Source organism: Thamnophis sirtalis, unplaced genomic scaffold, assembly GCF_051295495.1.
Source record: "Thamnophis sirtalis isolate CommonGarterSnake01/CBP01778 unplaced genomic scaffold, rThaSir2_p1.2 scaffold_13, whole genome shotgun sequence".
NCBI lineage: Eukaryota > Metazoa > Chordata > Lepidosauria > Squamata > Natricidae > Thamnophis > Thamnophis sirtalis.
Genome location: NW_028261393.1, coordinates 33,954,259 through 33,962,287, shown reverse-complemented (window position 1 = coordinate 33,962,287; position 8,029 = coordinate 33,954,259).

Genomic DNA, 8,029 nt, shown 5'->3' with positions numbered 1-8,029 from the left:
AAAAGGGAAAGGAAAAGAGAAGGGGAAAAGGAATGGAAAAGGGAAAGAAAAAAGGAAAGGAATGGAAAAGAAGGGGGAATGAAAAGGAAAGGAAAAAAGAAAGGAAAAGAGAAAGGAAAGAAAAGGGAAGGGGAAAGGAAAGGAATGGAAAAGAAAGGGGGAATGAAAAGGAAAGGGGAAAGGAAATGAAAGGAAAGGAAAGGAAAGGAAAGGGGAAAGGAAAGAGGAAAGGAAAGGAAAAAAGAAAGGAAAGAAAAGGGAAGGGGAAAGGAAAGGAAAAAGAAAGGAAAAGGAAGGGAAAGGGAAAGGAAAAGGAAAGGAAAAAGGAAAGGAAAAAGGAAAGGAAAAGGGAAAGGAATGGAAAAGAAAGGGAAAGGAAAAGGAAAGGAAAAAAGAAAGGAAAGAAAAGGGAAGGGGAAAGGAAAGGAAAAAGGAAAGGAAAGGGGAAAGGAAAGGAAAAGGGGGAAAAGGAAGGGAAAGAGGGAAAGAAAGGAAGGTAAGAAGGAAAGGGAAAGGAAAAAGGGAAAGGAATCATCCTTCCAGAGGCTGCTTGTTTGTTACAGGGGAAGAACATCTGCAAAGCCCCTGGGGGTTCAACACCTGGAACAAATGGCTGCAGAGGAAGCTGGGTCCTAAAGGGAGTCAGTCAAACAGCGAACAGCTTTCCAAAACAGTTTCCAAACCTTTAACTGCTTGTTTGACTCCCTGTAGGGGCTGTTTTATGGTGTAACCTTTTGCTTCAGGTGCTGCAGGAAAAATATTTAAATAAATGTTTTGTTTTTTTAAAAAAACAAATAGATCATAGGTGGGTAGGAAATAGGTAGATTTTTTATTAGGCAGATAAATAAGAGATGTGCAAGTGGATAAGTTGATAAATGTGGGGGGAGAGCAAAAACATCCATATAAACAATCATGACACACACAAACACCCATCCATCAGCCGAGGCAAATGCAGGTATTTCACAATCAATATGTGAAGGGATTGAGATTTAAGAGCTGGAAAGCTGATGAATGGTAAGGCTGATGCAGTGAAGATGAATCCACATTGGGACAGCCAGTTGAAGACTGGGAAGGGCTCCACAAAAGTCTTTGCTGCTTTAGGTCTTCCTATAAGGCGGCCAGGAGAGGGCGCATATTCTCTCTCTCCCTCCCTCCCTCCCTCCCTCCCTCCCTCCCTCCCCCCCTCTCTCTCCCCCTTCTCCCTCCCTCCCTCCCTCCCTCTCCTTGTGTCTGGTATCCATAGTTAAGTTCTCCTTGTAGAGTTAAGAAGATTGATTACAAAGGTATGACAAAGGTATTTGCTACCACGGATATTTCTGTAGAGGTTGTATCTAAACCATGGTGGAATGCCTAAGTCTCTGGGTGCTGAGTTTTGCTCCTCATAGTAGTTACCCTGCAAACGCTCCCACAAAAGAAATGCAACTTACGTCGCTCAGGCAGTAAAATCCATTCTAATGCAGCTAGTCCTCCACTTACGAGCACAATTGACCCAAGAATTTATGTTGCTAAGTGAAATTTTTTTTACGTGAGTTGTATCCCAATTTACAACTTTTCTTGCCACATTTGTGAAGTCAATCACTGCAGCTGTTAAATGAGTAACACAGTTGTTAAGTGAATATGGCTTCCCCACTCTGCTTGCCGGAAAGTCGCAAAAGGGAATCACGTGATCCCTGAACGCTGCAACCGTCATAAGTATGAACCAATTGTCAAGTGTGTGAATGTAAATAACGTGACCATGGGGATGCTGCAACAGTCATAAGTATAAAAAATGATCATGTCACTTTTTTCAGTGCCATTTCATCAAGCATGTCGTTTGGTTAGAAGTTTTTGTGCATCAATTCTTAAGATTAAGATTAACATCACTGGTTTTGCATTAAACATAACTGAATATTTTGCTGTCATTGAGCATTGTGTGTTCAAATTACCGTTAATATTCTTTCATTTGTAACAATCCTTATTTCCTTGAATTCATAATTATCTATCACATAACAATGAGTCTCTAAAGTATTATAATATCACCTATCTCCAAGGTGAAAAAGTGGAAATTAGAACAAAGAATTCCCATTAATTTATAATATACATTCATATTTTCAATTGACTATAATGTCACCAGAGTTCCAAAAATAGTTTTCCATTATTAATTATTAATCCATATAGTGGTTAGGTATTTCAAATCATATGTATATAAAATTGTTCATTACATCATCATTGGTCCGTTTAATATACAAAGATTTTTCTAATAAAAATGGTCGCTACATGCAATTATACCAAAGTGTTCAAATCATCCCACTCTTATACATTGAGATCATTATTGTCCTTTATATATCATGTAAATAGTGCTCTATATCATAACAAGAAAAAAAACTTCATAACAATAACTATAACTTTCTATTACTACATAAGTAAACAGTTTCATTCCCAGGTGTTTTTTTTATCTAACCTATCTAATTATCTAATCTAAAACAAGTCCCATACTTTATAATATTGCTCGTCCTCTCGTTCTCTAATTTCAAATGTAAGCTTACTCATTTCAGCACATTCCATTATTTTCCTAATAGTTTCCTCCTGTGATGGTACTATCTCGTTCATCCAATTTTTGGCAAATACAATTCTAGCAGCTGCTAAAACATTTATGATCAGGCATTTCAAGCCCTTATTATATGTTTCTGGTATTATTCCCAATAAAAAGAATTCCGGTTTTAAGTCTATGTGTTTATGTATCATTTTCTCCAACCACATGTGGATTTTAGTCCAATATTTTTTTCAGTACAAGTCCACCACATGTGGTAGTATGTGCCCGGCGTCTGATGACATTTCCAACATTTTTTGGATTTATTCTTGGACATTCTTGCAATTCTCGTTGGGGATAGATGCCACCTGTAAAATATCTTATACAAGTTCTCTTTATATGCAGTTGACATTGTCATTTTATAGTTTTGAGTCCACAGTTTTTGCCATTTCTCTAATTCAATCCCATAACCAAAGTTTTCCCCCAGGCTAACATAGTTTCTTTGACTTGTTCCTCATGAAGTTTCACCTCTAATAAGTAGCCATAGAGTTTTTTAATTACCTTTTCATCGATACCTGTTAAGATTTTATCTAATTCAGACATTTTATCGTAAATAAGTAGCCATAGAGTTTTTTAATTACCTTACCATCGGTACCTGTTAAGATTTTATCTAATTCAGTCATTTTATTGTAAATACCCTCCTTTTTTTGATCTTCATTATATCTAGAATGTATTTGCACATATGAATACCAATTAACTTCAATACCTTCTTGTTTCAAATCTTGTATAGATTTGAGTTCACCTTCTGTATTTAATAATTCAGCATATCTAACTGTTTGTTCCTTTTTGTATATTATTGAATATGAAAAAACTTCAATGGTTGATATCCAGACTGGAATTTTTAAATAGTGTGCCTCTTAACCTTCTCCCAGTTTAATAACAAAGCCTCTCTTATATAGTGCCTCCTAAAATAACCATGTGCTTTAGTTCCCTTATACCATAAAAAAGTGTGCCATCCCAACAGCAAATCGTGTCCCTCTAGATTCAAGAGCCTACCATTTCTTAACATTATCCATTCCTTGATCCACATCAGACATGGTAGTATAGCTCCCAGTCAGGTAATCCGAACCCTCCTCTTGATTTAGCATCTTGCAACACTTTGCGTTTTAGTCTTGCTTTTCCCCCCTGCCATATGAATTTCAACACCAATTTATTTAAGTCTTCAAAATAATATTTCCCCAACCTAATTAGGATTGTCTGGAACAAGTATAGGATTCTAGGTAAAATGTTCATTTTAATTGTAGAAATTCTCCCAATCGTTGATAGTTGAAGATTTTCCCATTTCACCAAGTCCATTGCAATTCATTGCTTCAATCTAAAATAATTATCCTCTTTGAGGGTACTGCCTCTAGCTGTTAAAAAGATCCCCAAATATTTGACCTTGTTCGTAACTTGCATCTCCAAGATTTCTGCCATTTCTTCTTTGTGTTTTGATGATATGTTCTTTGTCATTATTTTTGTTTTGTCTTTGTTTATTTTCAAACCTGCTACTTTTCCATACTCCTCAATTCTTTCTACCAATTTGGGTGCAGATTCTAGTGGCTCCTCGAGAATGAAGACTAAATCATCTGCAAACGCTTGCAACTTATATTCTTCTTTTTTAATAGTCATTCCCTTTATTTCTTCCTCTTCTCTGATTCTTCTGTTTAAAACTTCTAGCGTTAGGACAAAAAGTAGCATGATAATGGACAGCCTTGTCTTGTACCTCTCTTTATTTCAATAGGATCTGTCAGTTCTCCATTTATCATTATCTTAGCTGTTTGTTTGTGATATACTGTTTGTATAGCTTGAATAAAATTCTTGCCAAAGTTCATTTGTTCCATTTGTTGTATCATGAATAGCCAGTTCACATTATCAAAAGCCTTCTGCGCATCAAGAAACATCAAGACCATTTGCTTTTCAGGGTGAGCTTCATAATATTCCAAAGTGTCCAAGATTATTCTTATATTGCCTCTAATTTGCCTCTTTGCTAAAAAACCATTTTGGTTCGAATGGATAAACCCATTTAAATATTTTTTCAGTCTCTCTGCCAGTATGGAAGCAAATAACTTGTAGTCTGAGTTTAACAAGGAAATTGGTCTGTAGTTCTTAATTTGCGTATGGTCTGCCTCCTCTTTGGGTATTAATGTAATGTATGCTTATAGCCAAGAGTTGGGTATTTTACTTTCAATCATTACTTCATTCATAACTTCTAACAGGGGAAGAGACAAGGATTCTTCTAGTGTTTTGTAAAATTCCACAGGTAAGCCATCCGGACCGGGAGCCATCCCATTCTTTTGTCTTTTAAGAGCTTCAGCTAACTCCATCATTGTTATTCTACCTTCTAACATGGTTCTAAGATCGTTGGGTATTAGGAAAAGATCAGCATTTTGTAAATATTGTTTAACTTCTTCCTCTTTTATATTCTCTTGTTCACACAACTTAGCATAATAATCTTGTATGATTTTCTTCTTTTCTGCATTTGCATAATGGCTTTGTCCTTGTTTGTCTTTTAGTTGTTGTATTTTCTTAGCCTCTCTCTCCTTTCTCAGTTTATATGCCAACCACCTGCCTGGTTTGTTTGCATTTTCAAAATAGTTCTGTTTAGCGCCTCTAATTTTTTGTGCCAGTTCCTCCTTTTCCAGTAAGTCCATTTTATGTTTAATTATATCCATTTTTATTTTAATCTCTTTCTTTTGTGGAAATTTCTGTAATTCTTTTTCCAAAATACTATAGTCTTTTTCTAGGTTTTTGGATGTTTGTCTTTTCTTTGAGTTTCTCATTCTTGTATAGTCTATTATCAGACCTCTAGAAAAAGCCTTCATTGTATCCCAAAGGTTCTGCAAGGATGTGTCTTCTTTTTTATTTTCTTTGAAAAAGAAAGTCAATTCTTTTTTAATTTTCTTTAGAAAGTCTTTCTCTTTCAGTATCGTGTTGTTTAAAGTCCATCTAGATCTTGTTCTTTGTGCTCTCCATTTTATTGTCATTGGGTTGTGGTCGGCCCAAATGTTTGGTTCAATTTCAACTTCTTTTATACTGCCAAATAGATCTGTTGAGGCCCAAATCATGTCAATTCTAGAGAATGATAAGTGTCTATATTGTTTTTTGGTAGGGTTTCTTTCTCTCCAGATATCTTTTAGATTGATTTCATCCATCATCTTGAAGAAGGATTTTGGGAGTGTTTTTCTATTTGATTTTATTGTTTTATGGGTTTTATGATCCATGTTCTGATTTATAATGCCATTAAAGTCTCCCATCATACAAATATCAGCATAATCTAAGTCAATTGTTTTTTTGTGGAGTTTTTAATAAAATTCATCCTGTTTTTCGTTAGGTGCGTAAATTGCAATTAAGAGTATTTTCCTTACATTGTCCATAATTTCCCCCATCAAAATTCTTCCATCCTCATCTGTATAAATTTGTTTTGCAGGGATTTTATCTTTAATATAAAAAGTCACACCTCTTTTCTTACAGTCTGCCAAAGAAGTGAAAGTTTTGCCAAGTTTTGGTTGTACTAATAAATAATCGTTCTTTGTTGAATGTGTACTTCTTGTAAGCAAATTATGTCTATTTTTAGCTTTTCTAATTTATGGAATTTTTTCCTTCTTTTGATTACTGAATTAAGTCCATTTACATTAATTGAAAGCAATTTTGTTCCTTCCATCTTTATGTTTTATCATTAGGGTTTATAGCTCTAGTTGTTCTTGGTTCCTGTTGTTCTATAATCTCTACCCCCCCCCCCACGGCACCTTCTACAATGTCAATCCCACCTACGGCACCCTCTACCTTCTCAGATTCAGTTATAGGTATGTCTAACAATTGCACCAGAAGTTCTTCTTTTCCAGACTTCTCGGCCTTTCCTCTCAGATGTTCTGTATAAAAGGCTTCTGCTTTCTCAATTGTATCAATTCTGTACCTTTGTCCTTTCCATATAAATATTAAACCTTCAGGTATCAGCCATCTATAGTTAACTCCTAATTTGACTAGAATTTTAGTCAAAAATTGGTATTTTCTTCTTAAAAACCTCCAGGATGAAGCACCCACAAGGCAAGTTGTTCCAGTGGTTAATTGTTCTCACTGTCAGGAAGTTTGTCCTTAATTCCAAGTTGCTTCTCTTCTTGATTAGTTTCCATCCATTGTTTTTTGTCCTGCCTTCAGGTACTTTGGAAACTAAGTTGACCCCATCTTCTTTGGGGCAGCCTCTCAAATACTAGAAGTTTGCTATCATGTCACCCTAGTCCTTCTTTTCTCCAGATTAGCCATCCTCAGTTCCTGCAACTGTTCGATGTCAACCTCCTTCTGTATATGTTCAGGATAGTTATCTCCAAACCCCACTAATTGAATGGATCTACCCACGTTGACCTGGGAAGAAAGGTTCAGTTCCTCTTGTGCTTCCAAATTGAATAGTTTTAAGCCCCTAAAGGGAATATGCTTAACCTTGCTATATCACACACAGGAAGATTGGGCAATTACCCATCCATACTTACTTCTCAATCACATGAAAGCTGAATTTTGTCACCATGAAAATGAGGCAATAGCTGATGAAAATGTGAATACTGTTGTTTTCTATGTTAATTATGTTGTGATGTAAAATTGGAATAAATGGATTGAGTACTTGAGAGAGCAGTAGTACATGTTAATGAGATTGCAGGAACTGGGTATGTCTACTCTAGAGAAAATAATAACTAGGGGTAACACGATAGCAATGTTCCAATATTTGAGGGCTGTCACAAAGAAGAGAGGGTCAACCTATTCTTCAAAGCACTTGAAGGCAATCCATCAATGGATGGAAATTAATCAAGGAGAGAAGCAACCTAGAACTAAGGATAAATATCCTAACAGTGATAACAATTAACCAGTGGAATGTCTTGATTTCAGAAGTTGTGGGTGCTTCATCACTGGAGGCTTTTAATAAGAGACTGGACAGCCACTCACCTGAAATGTTATAGGTCTTCTGCTTGAGCAGGGGGTTGGATTAGAAGATCTCCAAGGTCCCTTCCAGCTCTATTCTATTCTTATTCTTCTTAGATTATCATAGACACATCCAGCAGGACATCTACCTCTCTGCTGTAGTATCAGGGAAAGTACTGGTACCTCTGCTTACATTCTAGATGCAAGAAGATGGTTTTCTGATCTATCAAAAAGGGTCATTCTGCTGAACAGATAGACCTCTTATTTGGCATCTTGTTTCTTTTACTGGACACCAAGACTGAACCCCTCAGAGAGGGTTCGCAACTTGGGAGTCCTCCTGGACCCACAGCTGACTTTTGACCATCATTTGACGGCTGTGACCAGGGGGGCATTTGCCCAGGTCCGCCTGGTGCGCCAGTTGCGACCCTACCTGAACCGGGAGGCCCTCACAACAGTCACTCGGGCCCTTGTGACCTCTAGGCTGGAATACTGCAACGTGCTCTACATGGGGCTGCCCTTGAAGAGCATCCGGCGACTCCAGCTAGTCCAGAACGCAGCCGCGCGAGTGAT